The sequence below is a fragment of the Pogoniulus pusillus genome, chromosome 4 (genome assembly GCF_015220805.1).
Source record: "Pogoniulus pusillus isolate bPogPus1 chromosome 4, bPogPus1.pri, whole genome shotgun sequence".
In the NCBI taxonomy this organism is placed as follows: domain Eukaryota; kingdom Metazoa; phylum Chordata; class Aves; order Piciformes; family Lybiidae; genus Pogoniulus; species Pogoniulus pusillus.
Genome location: NC_087267.1, coordinates 15,846,255 through 15,868,449, shown reverse-complemented (window position 1 = coordinate 15,868,449; position 22,195 = coordinate 15,846,255). Strand labels below are relative to the sequence as shown.

The window sequence follows — 22,195 nt, the reverse complement described above, 5'->3', positions numbered from 1 at the left end:
AGAGAGTGATGGATGATTTCTGATAAACATCTTGTAGCGCAAAGGACCATAGCAGAGGCTATCTCGATGTCGGTGTTCTGTACTGTTTGCTTCTAATTCTTTATTCATTCCCTGTGAGGAACTAAAGTACATTAATAGAAGGGGGCATTTTTGGAAGAAAAGACTGGAATCAAAGAAACAATACTGACAAAACTGGTATTTACACAGTCATAATTGTCAAAGAAGAAGAAAGTATTTTTCAATGCCCCAGTGAAGAATTAATTATCCATACAGGGGGAGCCCCAGTAAAAGCAATGGAATTCCTAAATTGTTGTGCCCAGCTGAGGAGTAAATAAGGAATTAAAATGTTCAGTTTGATTTCGTCTTCTAGACACAGTTTTGTACAGGTTGTGTTGTATTGTGTGTGCTGTAGAAAAAAAGAAAGCACCTGGCTTTGGAAAAGTTCAGGCTGTCTTTTGAAGTTCAGGAGAAAGGAACAGAGGTGCTAAAATCTGCATGCTGAGGCCCCGTATGAAGTGTTCTGGTACTGCATGGCGTCTGAGAAAGCTTCCTAGTAAGCCTTGAATGGACAGTCAGGTGGCTTCTCACCTTCTCAGTAACTCAGGAAGCCAGCAACAATGTGCATTCTTATAATGAGCAATTGTTTTGTGTAAATAATGCCCTGAAAAATTATAGAAGCATAGAATGGTTTGGGTTGGAAAGGATCTCTGAAGGCCATCTAATCCAACTCACCTGCAGTCGGCAGGGATACCCTCAACTAGATCAGCCTTCCTGGAGCCCTGCTGAGCCTCACCTTGAATATCTCCAGGGATGGGGCCCCAACCAGCACCCTGGACAACCTGTTCCAGTGTTCCACCACCCTCATAGTAAAGAACCTGTTCTTAATGTCTAATCTAAGTCTGCTCTTCTCTAGTTTGAAGCCATTGTCCCTTGTACTATCGTCATAGGCCTTTGTGTAAACAGTCTCTCTGCATCATTCTCCTAGGCCCCCTTCAGATACTGGAAGGTTGCTGTTAGGTCTCCCTGGAGCCTCCTTTTTTTTCCAGGCTGAACAACTCCAGCTCCCTCAGCCAATCCTCACAGCAGAGATGCTTCAACCCTCTGATCATTTTTGTGGCCCTCCTCTGGACCTGCTCCATCAGGTCTATGTCCTTCCTATATTGAGGGCACCAGACCTGGATGAGGTCTCACCAGAGCAGCACAAAGTGCCAGAACCACCTCTCTGGATCAGCTGGCAAGGCATCTTTTGATGCAGCCCAGAATGTGATTTGCCTTCTGGGCCAGCTTACACTGTCAGCTCATGTCTAGCTTCTCATCCATCAGCACCCCCAAGTCCTTTCCCACAGGGCTGCTTTCTATCACCTCATCCTCCAGTCTGTACTGGTGGTGAAGATTGTTCCAGCCCAGGTGCAGAACCCTGCACTTGCTCTTGTCGAACCTCAGGAGGTTCACCTGGGCTCAGCTCTCCTTCCATCAGCTGGCTGGGAGTCATGGTAATGAGGGAATTAAGTAAACCTCCATCTCAATCAGATTGCCTCTGACACTTAACAGCTGATGGATGCTTGTGCTTCATTTCAAGTGCTCAAATAGTAATCTTTTCTTTACTAAACCCAAGCCAAACCAAACAAATAAACCACCCCAAAACACTCCAAACCCAATGAAAAACCAAACCAACCAATCAACCAACCAAACAAGAAAAACAAGTGAAAAACAAAGAAAAAGGAGAAATACTTGAAGATGCTCTTACAAAAAGATTCATACTTTGTACTAAAACTGTTATTATTGGAACTTCCCATTGGAATGGGTTGCTCAGGGAGGTGGTGGAGGCACCGTCCCTGGGAGTCTTCAAGAAAAGACTGGATGAGGCACTTAGTGCCATGGTCTAGTTGATTGGATAGGGCAGGGTGATAGTTTGGACTGGATGATCTTGGAGGTCTCTTCCAACCTGGTTGATTCTATGATTCTATGATTCTCTGTGAAAACACAGCTAAGATGTGGGGATCAGGTGATCTCCTTGGAGAATCTGATACTCTGCATGGAGTTTATGAGATGCCTCCTTGAAATACGGCTGCAGAAAAGGCCTCACAGTGTTGTGCCCAACATGATCATCTCCCAGCAGCTCCAAATCCAAACAGGAAATAACTGCCATGGAAATAACCATGAGTGTTCGGAGAGTGCTCTCAGAGGAATAGCACTGGTTTTGTTGTGCTTACAACTGGACATCCATCAGGACTGTAAAGGAACTGTGCTGCAAGTCGTAAGTGTGATACTTGAATGATAGTCTCTCTAAAGTAGTAGCAGCGCTTGGTCCCACAGAATTCACTGCAAATCTCCAGAATTTAGTGGATGGAGGTACTGTTTCCACTGCATAGTCGTTGTTTTGTTATCATCTGCCTGATTTTTGCTAGCTCCTGCTTTTTTCTACCTTCTGCTCAAAATTATTAGGATATGGCTAAGGCAAATGGTGAGAAATGTTTTTACAGTTCCATGCAGAGACAAGCTTTAAGCCACATTTCTTGCTAAATGTGATGCCCTTGTTCACAATAGTTCTTTAAACAATGCCTGCCCTCCAGCAAACATCTCAAAACAAATGCAAATGCTACAGAGAACTCTGGTCCTGGTATTTCTGATGTTAAAAAGAAAAGCAGCACAGAAACCATTTTTACCTCTTGAAGATTTGTTTTGCAGCAGATTCAATTTACCATTATAAATGAGTTTGATTTTCCATTCTTGATTTCTCAGTATTTACATGTCTGCATCACAATGCATCACATTTTTACTTAATTGCAAGATTATATGAATGCTACTTTCACCATCAACCCTAGTTAACAAGGTATCTGAGTATTTCAAAATGTTACTTTGTGCTGTAAGATCTTACTATGCCTTCCAGTTTTATGGATGCAGTCTCCATATCAGACTGATTAGATTCCCTAAGGTCTCGGACCTGGGGGTACTGGTAGATAGCAGGCTGAAGATGAGCCAGCAGTGTGCCCAGGTAGCCAAGAGAGCCAATGGCATCCTGGCCTGGATCAGGAACAGTGTGGCCAGTAGGATGAGGGAGGTTATTCTTCCCCTGTACTCAGCACTGGTCAGGCCACACCTTGAGTCCTGTGTCCAGTTCTGGGCCCCTCAATTCAAGAGAGATGTTGAGGTGCTGGAACGTGTCCAGAGAAGGGTGATGAAGCTGGTGAAAGGCCTTGAACACAAACCCTATGAGGAGAGGCTGAGGGAGCTGAAGTTGTTTAGCCTGGAGAAGAAGAGGCTCAGGGGTGACCTCATTGCTGTCTACAACTACCTGAAGGGACATTGTAGCCAGATGGGGGTTGGTCTCTTCTCCCAGACAACCAGTAATAGAACAAGGAGACACAGGGTAGGTCTAGGCTGGATGTTAGGAGGAAGTTTCTTGCCAGAGAGAGTGATTGGCATTGGAATGGGCTGCCCAGGGAGGTGGTGGAGTCACCATCCCTGGAGGTGTTCAAGAAAAGCCTGGATGAGGCATTTAGTGCCATGGTCTAGTTGACTGGCTAGGGCTGGGTGCTAGGTTGGACTGGATGATCTTGGAGGTCTCTTCCAACCTGGTTGATTCAATGTTTCTATGATTGTAGGATACTTACAGTAGTATATAGAACTGAGGCAGATTCTTCTAGATCTGCAGCTTTTGGCTCAACCTCTAGGCTCTCTTTTCTGTTCAAAATGTTTGTTGCTCAAGATAGAGGAAAGTGAAATGACATATATGTCACAGAACATTGTGCAGTTCTGAAATTAACTTACAGGGAAGGGTTCCTAATAGGTGACTTAAATTAGTTCTGTATCAATATCTCCTGTTCACAGGGTTGCAAATTTTCTTGCTTTTGGTAAGGTATACAGAGGTACACCTACAGAACTGCTTTCTTTCAAGCATGCAAACAAGTATCAGGCATTCAGTACCTCTGAAAATAACTGAATAGTGGCAGTTTAATTATATGAAGGAAAATGAAATTTCACAGGCTGAGAACCCAAGTGGCTGGAACTGGCAAAATCTCTTGCTGAAGAGGTACTGAGCCATCTTTGGATGGAGGAAACGGTAATTCTTTGAAAGATGTGGATGTAGGAATTAGTGATTATAAGGAGGCAATGTCCTTGGTATAACCCTTTCACTACAAAGATGGAGAGGTGAGGAAAATTGTATGTGCAAGTGTGTGTGACAGAGAGAGAGAGAGATTGTTAGGTGCAGCAGGACACTTAATTAAAACATTGCAGGTGTTCCATTATTATTTCACCATTGGATATGACTATATTATGTAATTCCTATTTGAAAGAAGCTTATAGCTCTTAGGATCACAAGGTCACAGATAATTCATATTGGAAGGGATCTTAAAAGGTCAGCCAGTCCCTCCACAGGCAGGGCTGCTGCAGGAGATCTTCCTTCTGAGGAGCTGTACTTTGCATTTCACAGAATGCTAGGGGTCGGAAGGGACCTTGAAAGCTCATCCACTCCAACCCTCTTACCAGAGCAGGATCCCTTATACCAGACCACACATCCAGACTTTCTCCTCACTGCATTTTATGAAGGTCCTTGAAACTTCTGTCAGCCCAATTCTTCAGCCTGTGTAAGTCTCTCTGAATGGCAGGCTTACTCTCTGGCACATCAGTTGGCTCCTGCAGCTTTGTGTCACCTGTGAACTTCAAGCAAGTGTACTCCTTTACCTCCTCCAAGTCTTACATAAAAATATTAAGCAGCACAGGTTCGATACCAGGCATTGGCAGCTCCACTTCTTAGTGGCCCCCAGGCAGCATATGACTCATTAAGCTGTAGTCTCAGAGCCCCATCATCTTTGCAACTTTTTACCCATCTGGCTGTCCACCCCTCCAGAGTATTGTGTCCTAAGGCTTTTAAAGGAGTACTGTGTAAGACAGCATTGAAAACCTTCCTAAAGCTAGGATAAATGATGTTCACATATGCAGACACTTTGATCCTAGTTCTTTATGAAACTTTAATCAGAAAACAAAGCTATGATGGGCTTATTATGCACACCTGGACAGAGAGAGGTCAGAAGTAGTGACAACACAGTGACAGGAAGCTCTTTTTGCCAGTGCATTGGCAAGTTGCATTTTCTGTCAGCTTCAGTTCAGCTGGTGAAACCACATGTGGGCACCTCCATATATACTTAACTGTTGTGCAGACATTAAACATGTAAGCTTAAGGGTTGTGCAAATATTAACTCCTCCTATTTAATCTTGCTGGCTTCCTCTAGACAATATTGATGTTAGACAATAGTCACAGAATATCTTTAGTGAATAAGACCCAGTAGCAGCTGCACAACTCTATTGAGTTGTGAATCAGCCTGCAGCACTACTGCACTTGCGGTAGAGTAGATGTAACCCACTCTCAGAGAACTGATTAGCTACAAGAGTCATTGTAAAAATAGAGATAGGCTGCATTTAGGGAATTGATTAGCTTGGTTATAGCTGGTATGTTCTTTGAGTAACAGCTGGTGTCACATGTCAGGTGTCAGGTGGTGGAGACACTGTCCCTGGAGGTGTTCAAGAAAAGACTGGATGAGGCACTTGGTGCCATGGTCTAGTTAACTGGATAGGGCTGGGGGATAGGTTGGACTGGATGATCTTGGAGGTCTCTTCCAACCTGGTTGGTTCTATGATTTTGTGATTAATTCTTGTGGCTTGTTTTTGAGGGGAGAACTTGCAATTGTAACCCCAAGATTAAAAAAAAAAAAGCGATTGAATTAAATCAAGGGAAAACTTAGCCTCCTGGGTCACTGCATTGCCAGGAAACAACATGCAAATATTTTAACTGGAAGACTGAATTCTCTTAAACAAGAAAAGGAAGTGGTTGTTTGTGTCATAGTATATTGGGATTTCAATTATGGCTGTCATTTGGTACCAAAGATTTTCCTCTCAGAAATGGTAAACCCTTGAATACCTCCTGAAGTAGGATCCATTCAGAGTACATTAATCTGACAACAAATGCTATGATATTTAACATGAAATGATAAAATAACATGGGTGATAATAATCCAAAGGAAGGGATTGTGCCTAGGTTGTGACTGAAAGAAGCAAGAGATGGTTTTTGCTTTTACCCTGCTTAACTGAGGGAGAAAACTGGATTATGCCTACAAGAACTGGAATGGAATAATAAGGGAAAGGTGAATTTTTGAAAGGGATCTCTTTATGGAATTAGTACCTGGAAACCTGCTCACTGAACAACAGGGTTACATTGGGGTCAGTCTGCAGTCACTTTGTGTAATGTAGGGAAAATGCTTGTGATTCCTCCAAACATCTGTGAAGGTGATAATTTGTTGTCTTAAAATGAGTTTTACATCAAAAATATCAGTTTTGTTCTGTATAAATGTGCTCCTGAAGTGGTGTGAGGTGATTGCTAAAGACCAGTGTACTGGATCTGCTTGGAGAATGTGAACTTTGTCACACTCCCTTGCTACATGTCTGGCTCTTGAATTGCTCTTCATAGCTGACTGTGCATTGCTATGTGTAATGATGTATTGATTTTAATACAGGTGATGTGTTTTGAAAGAGAAAATGAAACAAAAAGTTATACTTAATCAGGCTGCTATAAAACTCTGCCTCACTGGGACACAGATGTGTTAGAAGTGAGAATAAAATATACATCCCCTGGGAAATATGTGAGGGTGGCATTTGGAATCTTTTGTATGCTAGAAGGGTTTGTACTTATCGTCTGGAAATGTTCTGTATGTCCTGATGAAAGCTAAAAGGCTTCTTTTCCCTGTGACTAGGTTTCTTTTCACTGTGTCTGAAATAAGGAAGATTAAGAAAAAATGTACTGTGGGTTCGAGTATGTGTGGAAAATGTAATTAATTGTCTTGGTGCTGTGCAGACAGTATTTTACAGTAATTCTAGTACCACTAGGAGAATATTAATAGCATGCTGCTTTGGCCTGCTATCAATCATTTGCATGTAATTTGCATGATATTTGCATGCTACTCAGCTATAACTCACTGGATTTTATACTACTGGAATGGCAGGTTAAGGAAATGACTGTAGTAGCATTGCTTCAGGGAAAGGGTTTGCCTTCTAAGTTTCTCTTTTTTCTACTCTTCCAAAATAATTTATCATTATGTTTTTTAGACTATCAATATAATTATTATGAGGATTAGTAGCAAATCCTGGGTGGGCCATGCCAATACTAGCCAACACTTCCCCATTAGTCTCTCATTTGTAATTTTTCTACTTTATTTAAACTAAGCATGACTGGTTTATTTTGTGGTCATAGCTGTGTATGTTGACTGTGGCTACTGCAATGCTCAATGTATTTTTCATTGAATACAGAGAACTTAAATGCAGTACTTGAGTACCTGAAGCTAGACATAAAACCTATTGATTTTATATCAGTATTTAAAAGTATTTGGAAAATATTACTGTACAAATATATTTGAAAATGTTATGAAAGCTGCTGATTTGATTGATAGCTGGCACAGCTGGAGGGGAAGGTTTTCATCATACCACATATTTCCAGTGTACTACTACAGTGATTCAAAGTGTGTAGGACTCGTATTAGAGGCAAAAGACAGCCAGAGAAATTGTTAAATAAAACAGGTTATTTCTGGTCAGGAATAAACCTTGCTGGTTGTGTATGGACATACAGAAACATGTTTGCCAGACAGTCGTGTTGCAGTTCCACTGTGCTATTCAGCTTCAAGTTGGTTATTCTTGAAGTTCATTTTTATTATTTAGGATTGTCTTTCTGTGAAGTAACCTCTTGGGATAGATGTGCATTTGAAACAAAGACTGAATTTGGAGAGGTTTTAATCGTTTTAGGCTTCTCAAGTTGTTGGCACACTTTAGTTCTTTGGATGCTGACTTTATGTTTTGGGAGAGATGAGCCTGGGCCTGCTGCTGCTGAGCGGATCTTTGGTGCATGTGGCCATGATTCTACCTCATCTACCCAGACCTCATAAATAAGAGTCTGGATCTCTTCTAGCTGTATTCAAGTTCTTTCTCTGTGTATTGATGTATAAATTTTTTTTCCTTGACAACAGGAGTAGCTGTTATTGAGGATGAGTCATACCTAAATATAAAGGGAAATGGAATATGCCTAGAAGCTTGGTCATCAAACTCAAGAACAGCTTTTACATTGAGTTAACAGTTCTGGGCCCCTAAATTCAAGAGAGATGTTGGGGTGCTGGAACGTGTCCAGAGAAGGGTGATTAAGCTGGTGAGGGGCCTGGAACACAAACCCTATGAGGAGAGTCTGAGGGAGCTGGGGGTGTGCAGCCTGGAGAAGAGGAGGCTCAGGGGTGACCTCATTGCTGTCTACAACTACCTGAAGGGACACTGTAGCCAGGTGGTTGGTGGCCTCTTCTCCCAGATAACCAGCAATAGAACAAGGGGACACAGTCTCAAGTTGTGCCGGGGGAAGTCTAGGCTGGATGTTAGGAGGAAGTTCTTCACAGTCCAGGAGTCACCGTCCCTGGAGGTGTTCAAGAAAAGCCTGGATGAGGCACTTAGTGCCATGGTCTAGTTGACTGGCTAGGGCTGGGGGATAGGTTGGACTGGATGATCTTGGAGGTCTCTTCCAACCTGGTTGATTCTATGATTCTATGCCTTGTGTGTAGTACTTTGCTTGGACCTCATATGTCGAGATTTTTCACAGAGATAGGTTGCATGTAGGTACTGCATGGAAATACAGAATGGCCAGAAATGTCCTTCAACTTAAGTACGAGGGAAGATTGTCACTGTCAAAGTGTCTTTCTTCCTAGAACTTCAAAAGAATATAATGTACAGCAAAATTCTAATTCCACTGGCCTGTATTAGAATTCCTATCTGGGCCAGGTGACCTTATCAAGTTCAAAGAACATATATGCTGAAGATATCAATGTGAAGTATTTGTTTCTTATTAATTGAAAGTTTACATACATTTGCATTGACATGTCAGGGTTTAAGTTAATGTAAGTGCTGTTATAATCTCAGTAGACTTTTTTTTTCTCTATTTATGGATTCCAAAAGAGCTAGTAAAGCAGTCTCCTTGTGTTCCAGTGACACTGAAGCTGTTTTGTTGTTACTAAACATTCCTCACAGCCAGACTTTGGCATCACAAGATGCCAAAGAGCTTTCTTTTGCTTCCAATGAAGATGTACATTTACTTTTCAGACATTTACTTTTTAAACCACTTTTTTCATCTCTGTATAAAGAAAATTCTTTTTGCATATCCCAAAAGACCTTCCCTCAAGCATTGTCTCTGCATGTTTCCTTGAGTTTGTGAAAGAGATGTGTTGTAGAAAACTTTCTTTGCACTGGTTAATAATAGACATTTTACAGGGTAGTCAGCTATTTTTGTTGCCCAGTAATGAAGGCACATTTAGCAGACCATATGTATACTTCTGCTGCCCTTACTCTTAGCTGCTCTCAGTTAATTGGGAGCTCACCAACCCCTCACCTGTCAGTTTCACACTTTCCATAACTGTTATTAGCATAAGAAAAATCCTAGGGGTGAAATGAGTAGATTTAAACCAAATGTATATGTATGAACTGAAATATATAAACTACGGATGAATTATATGAATTCAGATAGCCAGTGGCTAAATATAACTTGCAAGAATATTGGATGGTAAAATGTTACCTAGATGTGTTCAGTCTAGATTGTAAGTCTCCAGTAAAGCTGTGTGTGATATCTCTATAAAGCTGCCTTTGAATGAGGGTTCATAGTACAATGAGAGACTAATATAGGTAACTCATGGAAATTAAAAATTGAATTTCAGTCTTAATTCTAAAATTTGTAATGGGAAACTTATCTTGAGAACTTTTTTAATATGCTTCTTCATATACCTTATACCTCAATGTATGAAAATTAGTTCAAAGCAAGCATATTTCATCTCTTCAGAAGTCTGTAAAGTACTCTGGATGAATTTTCTGATATATATATATGAGGAATGAATGAAAAATTTTCCTCACCAAATACACTGCAAAGCCCTTCCAGATACCAGCTTCTATTTCCAGTTGTTGTAGCTGTTTTGGTTAGGGAACTGTGTGTTGGACTGCGTTGAGAGACTGAGGCACCAGGCAAATCTCAAAACTTCAAACAAGCCATTATTTATGCTCAACAACTGACAACGAAGCATTAGTCAAACAAATTAGCCAATGTGTAGGTACACAATGTTGGAAGTCTAATGTTGTATTTTGTCTTGATAGCGAAAATGTTTGGTGGTTCTCAGCTGTCTGAGGTAAAAAATGTACTGACTCAAGAGATCTTCAGTGAGAGAAACTGGAGCTGAAATGAGTGTCATCTTTTTTTTTCCCCAAGCTCTGCTTGCAACACTGGCTTCAGGATAAGCATTTCCCATGGTGTGAAGGTTTGGGTGTTCCCCACCCCCCCCACACTTTGGAGATCACCCAGACTAGACTCAGCCAGCTCTGGAAATATCAATGAAGCTATTTATTTACAGCTAGCACAATATAAAAGCAGATATTTGCAGTATATACAGTTATAGACAGAAATATACAAGGTAAAAAGGTAATACAGCAACACAAATCTGTTGCAAAGGACTGCCTCATCTTTTTAGAGTGGGAATGAATCTGCTCCAGCTTGAACAGACAGGTGTTGTCCCCCAACTGTTGTCTATCCTGGCCTTTTCAGATGGGTATGCATGTTTACAGACTCATGCAGATTATCAGATACCTTCAAGTAGCTGTAGACTGTGTGCTGCTATCTTAGTTTTGTTGTTTTTATACAACTATGCCAAGCAGATGTCTCAGAACAATTCACCCTCTATCCTAAATAAAGTAGTCTTGTGGTATGCCTAGGTGCAAAACAGGCTGGATGTGCAACATATTTTCCTTGAATACAGCAGGCTTGTAATACAATGGCAGAAAAAGGAGGATATGTTACATTTAATTTAATTTAATTTAATTTAATTTAATTTAATTTAATTTAATTTCATTTCATTTCATTTCATTTCATAGAATAGAATAGAATCAACCAGGTTGGAAGAGACCTCCAAGATCATCCAGTCCAACCTATCCCCCAGCCCTAACCAATCAACTAGACCATGGCACTAAGTGCCTCATCCAGGCTTTTCTTGAACACCTCAGGGGCGGTGCCTCCACCACCTCCCTGGGCAGCCCATTCCAATGCCAATCACTCTCTCTGTGAAGAACTTCCTCCTAACATCCAGCCTATACTTCCCCCAGCACAACTTGAACTGTGTCCCCTTGTTCTATTGCTGGTTGTCTGGGAGAAGAGACCAACCCCCACCTGGCTACAATGCCCCTTCAGATAGTTGTAGACAGCAATGAGGTCACCCCTGAGCCTCCTCTTCTCCAGACTGCACACCCCCAGCTCCCTCAGCCTCTCCTCATAGGGTTTGTGTTCCAGGCCCCTCACCAGCTTTGTTGCCCTTCTCTGGATACGTTCCAGCACCTCAACATCTCTCTTGAATTGAGGGGCCCAGAACTGGACACAGTACTCAAGGTGTGGCCTGACCACTGCTGAGTATAGGGGCAGAATAACCTCCCTTGTCCTACTGGCCACACTGTTCCTGATACAGGCCAGGATGCCATTGGCTCTCTTGGGCACCTGGGCACACTGCTGGCTCATCTTCAGCTACTATCTACCAGTACCCCCAGGTCCCTTTCCTCCTGGCTGCTCTCCAGCCACTCTGTCCCCAGCCTGTAGTGCTGCTTAGGGTTATTGTGGCCAACGTGCAGAACCCTGCATTTGGCCTTGTTAAATCTCATCCCATTGGCCTCTGCCCACCCATCCAGCCTGGCAGGGTCCCTCTGCAGGGCTCTCCTACCTTCCAACAGATCCACACCTGCTCCTAGCTTGGTGTCATCTGCAAACTTACTGATGCTGGACTCAATCCCCTTGTCCAGATGATCAATAAAGATATTGAACAGGACTGGGCCTGGGACTGATCCTTGGGGCACACCACTAGTGACAGCTGCCAACTGGATGTGGCACCATTCACCATCACTCTCTGGGCTCTGCCATGCAGCCAGTTCTTGATCTAGTACGGAGTGAATCTGTCCAAACCATGAGCTGCCAGCTTGGCCGGGAGCTTCTCATGGCAGACAGTGTCAAAGGCTCTGCTGAAGTCCAGGTAGACTACATCCACAGCCTTCCCCACATTCACCAGGCAGGTAACCTGATCATAAAAGGAGATCAGGTTGGTGAGACAGGACCTGCCCTTCCTAAACCCATGCTGTCTGGGCCTGATCCCTTGGCCACCTTGTAGGTGCTTTGTGATGGCACTCAAGATGACCTGTTCCATCACCTTGCCTGGCACTGAGGTCAGGCTGACAGGTCTGTAGACGTGTAGACCCTCCTGTTGCACTGGCATAGACTATATTGATCATTATGTTGATTATCACGGAATCACAAAATGTTAGAGGTTGGAAGAGACCTCCAAAGATCATCCAGTCCAACCTTCCTATCAGGGCAGAATCACCTATACCAGATCACACAGGAATTCATCTAGGTGGGTCTTAAATATCTCAAGAGAGAGGAAGACTCCACAACACCCCTGGGCATCCTGTTCCAGTGTTCTGTCACCCTCACAATGAAAAAATTCTTCCTCCCATTTCCATGTAGCTTCCTATGCCTCAGCTTCCACCCATTGCCCCTTGTCTTGCCATTGGACATCACCGAGCAGAGCCTGGCTCCATCCTCTTGGCACGCACCCTTTACGTATGTATAAACATCCATAAGGTCACCCCTCAGTCTCCTCCTCTCTAAATTAAAGAAATCATATACTTATGGTACTCTTTTGATTATTGTATTGAATTTGCATTTTCATTTGGACTTCATCACTCGTATTAACATGAAAATAAAAGAAAGAAAAAGCCATACACCAGCAGACAGAGTGGGGTTTTTTTTTGGTGGTGTTTGTTTGTTTTTTTTTACATGACTGCAATCTCATCTGTGTGTTTTAGTGAGGCCTCGAGAAATAAGAGTAGCAATGAGGAAAATGGGTATGGCAACAGTCAAGTTAGCTTTAGAATCCTTACTATTATTTCAGGATTTGGTGCACATGGTGGATGTGAAGCTTGTGTATTCAGAGTATAGTAAAATAATTGTCCTTAGTATTAAATAAAAAGTTATATGATAGGGCTGGGTGCTAGGTTGGACTGGATGATCTTGGAGGTCTCTTCCAACCTGGTTGATTCTATGATTTTATGATTCTGTGTCTTATAATGTGACTAAGCAAAAATTTCCAGTCTGCTCCCACAGGATTCACTCTTAAGCCTTAGCATATTTTTTTGGGGGCCTTATTTAAAAATACTATAACTATCACAAAGTCTTCTTTGTTTTACAGACCCAGAAAGGGATAAATGTGAGGAAAGAAAATTACAAATTATGTCATCTTCGAACATAAATCTGCCTTTTTTTTTAATCATTCAAATTTGCAAGGGGGTCTCTGTATCAGGATGGATTTTCCATTCAGCTGATACTGTAACAGCAGAAATTAACAGAAAATTGCAGATTTTTAAAATATATAATTTCACAGAATTCATGCTATGGATTTGCAGACCCCTGCTTTGCTGACATTATAGACTTTTATTCAGATCCAGTATTAACTGAACCAAATGTTATTAACAACACTTTAGAATATAAATGCTAATTTAATAAAGAACAGTGGATTCATTTAAGTCAGCATGGTCATTCTCCTTGCTGAATTTTCACATTTGCCTTCAATTTGCCAAGTCTCGTGGCACAAATCCGGAATAGGTCATGCATGGTTGCTTAGTGGTTTCTTAATTAGTATTATATCCCATTTGCTTTGTTAATAGCTTTGCATTTGCAAATATTGTATCCCATTTTGCTGAGGGATCATCAGTGCAGCTATTCAAGAATAGGCTTGTTGCAGAACTTACATAAATGAAATCCTATGAAAGCTTGCAAAATATGTTTGTCTTGTTCTGAGATCCAAACGAGTGATTTTTGTTGTAGTTTTCTTGCCTGTCATGCTTTGAAACCTGTGCTGACATATAACCTGGCTGCTAGACTGTGTATGTAAAGGTAGCACTATCATTCACAGAATCACACAATGTTAGAGGCTGGAAGTGACCTTGAAAGATCATCCAGTCCAACCCCCCTGCCAGAGCAGGATTACCTATACCACATCACACAGGAACGCAGCCAGGCAGGTCTTGCGTATCTCCAGAGAGGGAGACTCCACAACTCCCCTGGACAGCCTGTTCCAGTGTTCCCTCACCCTCATAGTGAAATACTTTTTCCTCATGTTTCCATGGAACTTCCTATGCCTCAACTTCCACCTATTGCCCCTTATCCTGTCATTGGGCATCACTGAGCAGAACCTGGCTCCATTCTCTTGGCACTTGCCCCTTACATATTTATGAACATTTATGAGGTCCCCTCTCAGTCTCCTCCTCTCCAAGTTGAAGAGCCCCAGCTCCCTCAGACTATCCTTGTAAGGAAGATGTTCTACTCCATTCATGATTTTGGTGGCTCTGTGGACTCTTTCAGTCAGTTCTCTGAGGTCCTTCTTGAACTGAGGGGCCGAGAACTGAACACAAGACTCAAGATGCAGCCTCACCAGGGCAGAGTGAGAGGGAGGAGAACCTCTCTTGACCTTCTAATCATACCTCTTCTAATACACCACAGAATGGCATTGACCTTCATAGCCACAGGAGCACATTGCTGACTTATTCATTGTGACTCTAACTAGAACACATTAAGTGAAGAACTTCTTGGTACGTGTGGGCAAAAAGTATATGTCTACTGTTTGTTAATTTCTAATAAAAAAGGAAAACAATTTGTTTTTGGAAAGAAAACACATCTAGGGTAGAGATCACTGCATTGGTTACTGTTTAAAAGCTTTCTTAAAATCTCTTCCATTGCACTGCTGAGAAATGCAGATGTTTATTTTGCACATTAAGGAAAAGCCAGTGGTTGTGACAGTCTGAGTTGTACATCTTACAGTCAAATGTTCACCTTAGCTTTATGATACACTGCTGTGCTGGGTCAGTGGGGTCAGTAGTACCACAGAGTGCCCTGGCAGGCAGGCAGGAAGAACTAAACAAAGCTGAGTGGCCTCTGTTGGGTCCCTTTGGCTGGTATTCCTGAGCACTGTCAGAGTGCAGCAAAAATTGGTGGCTATCTAATTGTGAAAATGACAGCCTTGTTACACAGATGACAGTTATCAATTTAAAGGCTTTAGGAAGAAATCTTGTTTTAACCCTACAGATTACTGGTATTTTTAAACTAAATTTATTAACTGGATGTTGGGAAGAAGTCTGGATGTTAGGAAGAAATTCTTCACAGAAAAAATGATTGGCCATTGGAATGGGCTGCCCAGGGAGCCCCTGTCCTTGGAAATGTTTAAAAAGAGACTGGATGTGGCACTTGACGCCATGGTTTTAGTTGATTAGATAATGTAAAGTGATAGGTTGGACTTGATGATCCTGAAGGGCTTTTCCAACCTGATTGATTCTGTGACTCTGGGAAAAAAATAATTAATTTCCTCATCTCTTATGACAAAGAAATAGAGTCATGCTGTGCGTTTTTGTCCTGGTTTTGCTGGGACAGAATCCCAGGCCAGCCACAGGCTGCAGGGTGTGAGCAGTTTTGAGTTAGCTAGGGCAGCAGACTTGAGTTGGCTCACAGGTGTATCCCAGACCAGAACCTCATGTTTGTTACAAAGGGGGAAGTTGGCTGTGTGGGCGAAGCTTTCTGCTCCAGGGCAATGCTTTCTCACTTGTTGTGACTTCCATAACTTTATATTGACATTGGTGCTATTTTTGCCGTTTTGTTAAACCTGTTTTTGCTTTAACCCCTGGGTCTTCTTTCCTTTTCATGATTCTCCTCCTCTGCTGAGAAGGGGTAGTTGGATGGCAGAACAAATGCTATCTTTAGCCCAAGATAGAGGCTAAATGTAGGCAGATTAGAACTAGTGTCAGTCTTGTTTAATGATTATTCATTAATGAAAGCTCATGAAAGAGACTACAGAGTATAACAAAACCAGTGCCCACTCAGCACTTGGTTGAAGGTTTATTTGCTGTTCATGCTGCACAGATGGGTAATAGTCTGAAAGCACAGATGGAATTTAAGGACCAGTAAGTTCAGTGGGAAAACCACTGTACTGAAGAGAGGTAGATAACTGAAAGAACTAACAGCTTGAGAGAGAAACATTGAGATCCATCTGGATATTACACAAATTATTTTAGCCTCGCCTAGTGTGTAAACTGTGAGGACAAATGGCAAATGTTTTCCAGGAACTGGCTGCTTCTTCACCATTCTCTTAGACAGGAAGTGCCTCTCAAACGAATTAAATTAAAAAAAAAGAATAATATTTTATTGGAAATGAGTAGAGGAGAGTTAAGGATCTGGAAGGCTTGGCTGATACAGCAGTGCGTCCATCCAGTGAGACTTTGACAGACCGGAGAGCTGGGCAAAGAGGAACAAAATGAGGTCTAACAAGGGCAAGTGCAGAGTCCTGCATCTGAGAAGGAATAATAAACTGCACCTGTGGAGAAGGACTTGGGAGTGCTGGTGTGTAACAAGTTATCCATGGGACAGCAATGTGCCCTTGTGGCCAAGAAGGCCAATGGGATCTTGAGGTGTGTTAAGAAGACCTCTGCTCTGCCCTGGTGAGACCCCATCTTGAGTACTGCCATCACTTTTGGGCTCCCCAGTTTAAGAGGGACAAGGATCTGCAGGAGAAGGTCCAGCAGTGGGCTACGAGGATAATTAGGTCACCGGAGCATTGCCTGATGAGGAGAGGCTGAGGGACCTGGGGTTTTTTAGTCTGGAGAAGAGAAGACTGAGAGGGGGTTTAATAAATGTTTATAAACATCTGAGGGCTGGGTGTCTGGAGAGGCAACGACAGGCTCTTCTCACTTGCTGCCCGTGATAGGACAAGGAACGATGGATGTAAGATGCAGCACAGGAGGTTCCACCTCAACACAAAGGAGAACTTCTTTACTGTAAGGGTCACAGAGTACTGCCACAGGCTCCCCGGAGAGGTTGTGGAGTCTCCTTCTTTAGAGACTTTCAAGGCCCATCTGGATGCATTCTTCTGTGACCTGAGCTAGATTATGGTTCTATTCTGGCAGGGGGTTGCACTTCACAGTATCACAGTATCACAGTATCATCAGGGTTGGAAGAGACCTCACAGATCATCAAGTCCAACCCTTTACCACAGAGCTCAAGGCTAGACCATGGCACCAAGTGCCATGTCCAATCTTGCCTTGAACAGCTTCAGGGACGGCGACTCCACCACCTCCCCGGGCAGCCCATTCCAGTGTCCAATGACTCTCTCAGTGAAGAACTTTCTCCTCACCTCAAGCCTAAATCTCCCCTGGTGCAGCCTGAGGCTGTGTCCTCTCAATATGGTGCTGGCCACCTGAGAGAAGAGAGCAACCTCCTCCTGGCCACAACCACCCCTCAGGTAGTTGTAGACAGCAATAAGGTCTCCCCTGAGCCTCCTCTTCTCCAGGCTAAACAATCCCAGCTCCCTCAGCCTCTCCTCGTAGGGCTGTGCTCAAGGCCTCTCACCAGCCTCGTCGCCCTTCTCTGGACACGCTCAAGCATCTCAATGTCCTTCCTAAACTGGGGGGCCCCGAACTGAACACTGTACTCAAGGTGTGGTCTAACCAGTGCAGAGCACAGGGGCAGAATGACCTCCCTGCTCCTGCTGACCACACCATTCCTGATGCAGGCCAGGATGCCACTGGCTCTCTTGGCCACCTGGGCACACTGCTGGCTCATGTTCAGGCGGGTATCAATCAGCACCCCCAGATCCCTCTCTGTTTGGCTGCTCTCCAGCCACTCTGACCCCAGCCTGTATCTCTGCATGGGGTTGTTGTGGCCAAAGTGCAGCACCCTGCACTTGGAGCTATTGAACCCCATCCCATTGGACTCTGCCCATCTGTCCAGGTGGTCATGGTCCCGCTGCAGAGCCCTTGATGATCTCTGTGTGCCTTCCAGCCCCTAACATCCTGTGATCCTATGATCCAGTGATCTATCTAAAAAGCAAGGCAAAGCTAAAGGATGTGAGTAGAGTAAAATCAGATGTTTGGAGATTTTAATGCCAGGATACGTTAGTCTGAAGAGGGTGCTTAAAAAGCCAGCCTGCTGAAAAAAGAAGGACCAGGGGGAAAGGCAATCTGCCAAGCTCATCAATCTACAGGTCCTGCTTGCATTGCATTCCTGCCTCTTTGTTTCTGTCTGGATCCTTCAACAGTGCCTTTCTTGTGTATCCTCCTGGAAAAGACAGGGCGTAGAAAAGCATCTTGCTACTGTTACCCCTTGCTCCATGCCTTCACCTTATTTAAAAAACAATAACATTGTTAGGTCTGAATGTTGTTTGTTTAGGGTTTTGGGGGATTTTTTTTTTGTGTGTGATTTTTTTGTTTGTTTGAAGTTTGTTTCTATTTAAATTCCAGTTTATTAAGAAAAACAAGTTAACTCTGAGCTTTCAGGGTTATTTACTGACTACAATTTCATGTGCAATTTTCATTAGAAAGGGTAGTTAGGAATTGCAAAACCTTCAAATAATTCTCCATCATAATTTGGTAATTTTCTATTTAAAATAAACCTGCTTCATGACTATGTTTCAGTGGAGCCCTGTTATGATAGGTTTTTCCTCAAAAATAAGAGGAAACAAGTAGTAACTTGTTAATGGCTTCTTTGTGTGCTTGCCTGGGGAGAAAAAAGTATTTCTGGTTTCTCTCTTTCCTTGAGCTGGGCTGTTTCTTCAGAAGAACACTGAGATTTTCTGTCCTAGCCTGAGATTCTTTGGTTTCTTTCATTTTATAAACAGTGTTGGTCTGGGCTTTGCAACTTTGAAGTAACAGGAGTTTTGTAGGTTTGTTTTTTCAGCAGCATCGTTGCCCTAACTGGTGTTTGATGGGAAAAAAAGTAATATTTTTACATATAAATTTTAAGCACCTTTTAAAAGGAAAATTGATTTATTTTTCCAGTCTGAGGATTTTCTTTCAAATGATGTTTATACGTCCTAGCAGACAAAGAAAGCGAAGGTTCATCTTTGAAGGGAATCTCGATGGTGACAGGATCACTGAAGAGCTTCTTTTTGAAGGGATCGCAGCATGTGATCCTACCATCCAGCTAAGAGTTTGTGATTGAAAGCAATTGGAGAGCTCTTGCAAGGTCATCCTAAATAGAGAAAGATTCAAGTATTTGTATCAGGGATCTGTTGATTCATTTTCTGGACACAAGATAGTGTGTTTTCAACGCTCACATACAAAGAGCCTCTGGCAGGAGTCTGAAAATAGAGAAAAACTGCTAGTACCAGGAAAGAATACTAATTCTCCAAGGTTAGCAATTCATGTCTTGTAAAGATGTGTCTGTGAAAGAGTGAATTGCCTGCAGTTACACCCAAGAGGTGCCAGTGGCATTCAGTGTTTCCCTGCCCAGGTAGTCAGCTTTACTGAGAAACTGAGTATAATAACTCATGGAATGCTGTACTAAGGCAGCTGCATGCCTTGTATATCTAGGCTATTTTGTCAGTGCTAACCTGAGTATCTCTGCGTAGGACTGCTCAGAGCTGTGCATATCTACCTTTGGTTAGTTAAACACAGCTTACTGTAGTACACATAAGAACTATCTGGAGCTGAACATGAAAAACATTAGACCCCACTGTCTCCTACTCCTTCTAAGTGTTCTTATGGAAAAGTTCCTTCCTGTCCAAGGAAGGTGTCCAAGCTGGACTCAGTGGACTCGAAGACATGGATTTGATGGACTCATGGATTTGGTGGATAAGGAATTGGATTGATGGTCACATTCAAAGGGTGGTGGTCAATGCCTTGATGTCTAGGCAGGGACATCTGCCTAGCAATGACTGTTGTTCCTCAGGCGTTCGTACTGCGACCAGTGCTGTTTAACGTTTTTGTTGACAACATGGATAGTGAGACTGAGAGCACCAAGCTACAGACAGGCTAAACGTTGGGGACTGTTCAGCTGGAAGAAGAGAAGGCTCCTAGGAGACTTAAGAGTAGCCTACAGGGTAGCTGGAGAGGGTCATGCTAAAAGGGCATGTAGTGATAGTATGAGATGTAAATGACATCAACTGGAAGAAGCTAGATTTACATTATAAGCTGGAAAGAAACTCTTCACTATGAAGGTAGTGAGGCACTGGAACAGGTTACCTAGAGAAGTTGTGGAGGCTCCAACTGTCATATTGTTTAAAGCCACACTGGGCAGTCTGGTCTAGTAGGAGGTGTCCCTGCCCATGGCAGGGAAATTTGAACTAGATCATCTTTAAGGTCCTTTCCAACTCGCACCATCCTATGACTTTTGTGATCCTATGGTTTCATTGGTTTCGGTTGCATTGTGAAAGAAGATATAACACAAGGTTGTTGGTCAGTTATTCTCATACCTCAAAGCAAAAGTGGTTTATGTTAAACATTGTGTGTGGCAGAATAGTATATGGAAGTCCTACAGTGTGAAACTACATCAGCCTGCCATTTAGACAACAGACACAAATAATGCTTTTTAGCACAAGGTGACTACCTGATCTCTTTAGTATTATTATATAGCGCCATCACTCATTAATTATGGTCATTTCATAAGGAAAAACCAAGGAATTTCTATCTACAAGAAAGTGACTGACCACACTTTGGTGATGACTAAACCAGCAGTTTTTGTAGAGAAGCTGACCTCCACAGACCTGTTTCTATGTATCTGACTGTAAGAAGAGGATTGACTTTGAATTAGGTTAAGAACTCTACTGACACATTTACAGTGCTGGCCTCTTGGCATGTCAGGTTCCCTGTATAGCTGGCAGACATTTAAGCAGGTTAGGAGCATAATTGAAAGCTCTAATTTTAGTTAGTCATTAGGCAGGGACTGCAAAGAGTTCACTTTTGCTTTTGGACTTGCAGTTCTGTTAGGGAGTCAGGATCCTAATATTAGAGGGCATAGATGGACAGAACTGTTCCTGCCTTGCTTGCTGTGAACACAGCACTTGTAACTGTAGTGTCCTTGCTCTGCAGGAATATTGGTCATTAAGGATGATGAAAGGCTCTTTAGGTAAACCACACAATCTACCCAACTTCTGCATTAAAAAGTAAATAAATATTAATTTCATTTCTTTTTAATGATGCAGAGAATAACAAGCAGTTTCTCTGCTGTTGCTGGCCCTTCACTTCAGATTTTAGATATCCTCTTATTTTGTCAAGGTCTTTAGCAATAGCAGGAGACTGGCAAAAGAAAAATGGATGTGCATGAAATACAGAGGTTCATTTATTTTGACTTTCCCCCCTTGATAGTATAATGTCTTCCAGTGTAATTTCTGAAGTCATGTCTTCTCTTTACTCTCTCAGTCCACAAACAGAAAATACAAGTCTGGGCTTTCAGCACAGGTTTGATGTGCAGTTAAGGTTTATTAGTGCTAAGGTTTATTAGAACTAAATTTAAAAGTCAAAATTCCTTTTAATTGCTTTAGGCTTACAAAGAGAAGGTCTGGACTCCCAAGCTTGAGAAACTTTGATGTTTGCCTGTCCTTGACCTTTCAGCCTAATGAGCAGTTTCTGTCATATTTGGTTCAGACATGAGGGCTGTGGAGAGGAGGGGTCACAGCAGGGCTCCCGTTTTTGAGGACCTCCACAAGCAATGTCAAAATACTGTCACTTCAATGGTCTTGTCTTTGCTAATGTTCCTACCGAACACTGGGTCCTCTGGGAGAAGACATTAGATCATGTTTTTTGTCCTTTCACCCTTGTGTTTTTCAGAGGAGCGCCAGGGGAATGCTCTATATCTTCTGTCAAATCTATGTTTAGCCTGAGTAGCTCAAAATTTGCACAGCTTTAATTTTTTAAATTTCCTTTCCTGCAGGGAAAAAAAAAAGTGCAACCCATCTGAACTATGTGCTGTCAAACTTCTGCCAAGACATAGAGGGAAAAGATAAAAAACAAAAGGGCTAACTTTTGCTCCTCATCTTCTGATACAAGTGCCAACATTTTCCTCAGTCAAATTTTTGTGATTAAGTCTTTTAAGGAGAAGAGGAGGTTATATGTGCTTTGAAGTCAGTTGATAAATCAAGGAGGATGGAGATTCAAGAGATTTGAAGTATAGGCTTTGAGGAGGTCATTAAGGATTTTACTGAGGTAGTTCTAGTGGAGTGCAAACAGCAGATGATGTAATTGAAAGGGGTTATGGAAGGATAACATTTTTCAGGGACATTCAGCAAATATAAGGTTAGAGATCTTATAAATACACTTGAGATAAAAGGAAGCATGGCAA

At 42.4% G+C, this 22,195-nt stretch overlaps 1 protein-coding gene across 3 annotated transcripts in view; it reads left to right on the top strand.

Moving 5' to 3' along the window:
- Window positions 1-22,195, top strand: part of TAFA2 (TAFA chemokine like family member 2) — a 237,805-nt gene that overhangs the window by 81,885 nt on the left and 133,725 nt on the right. The window lies entirely within an intron of this gene.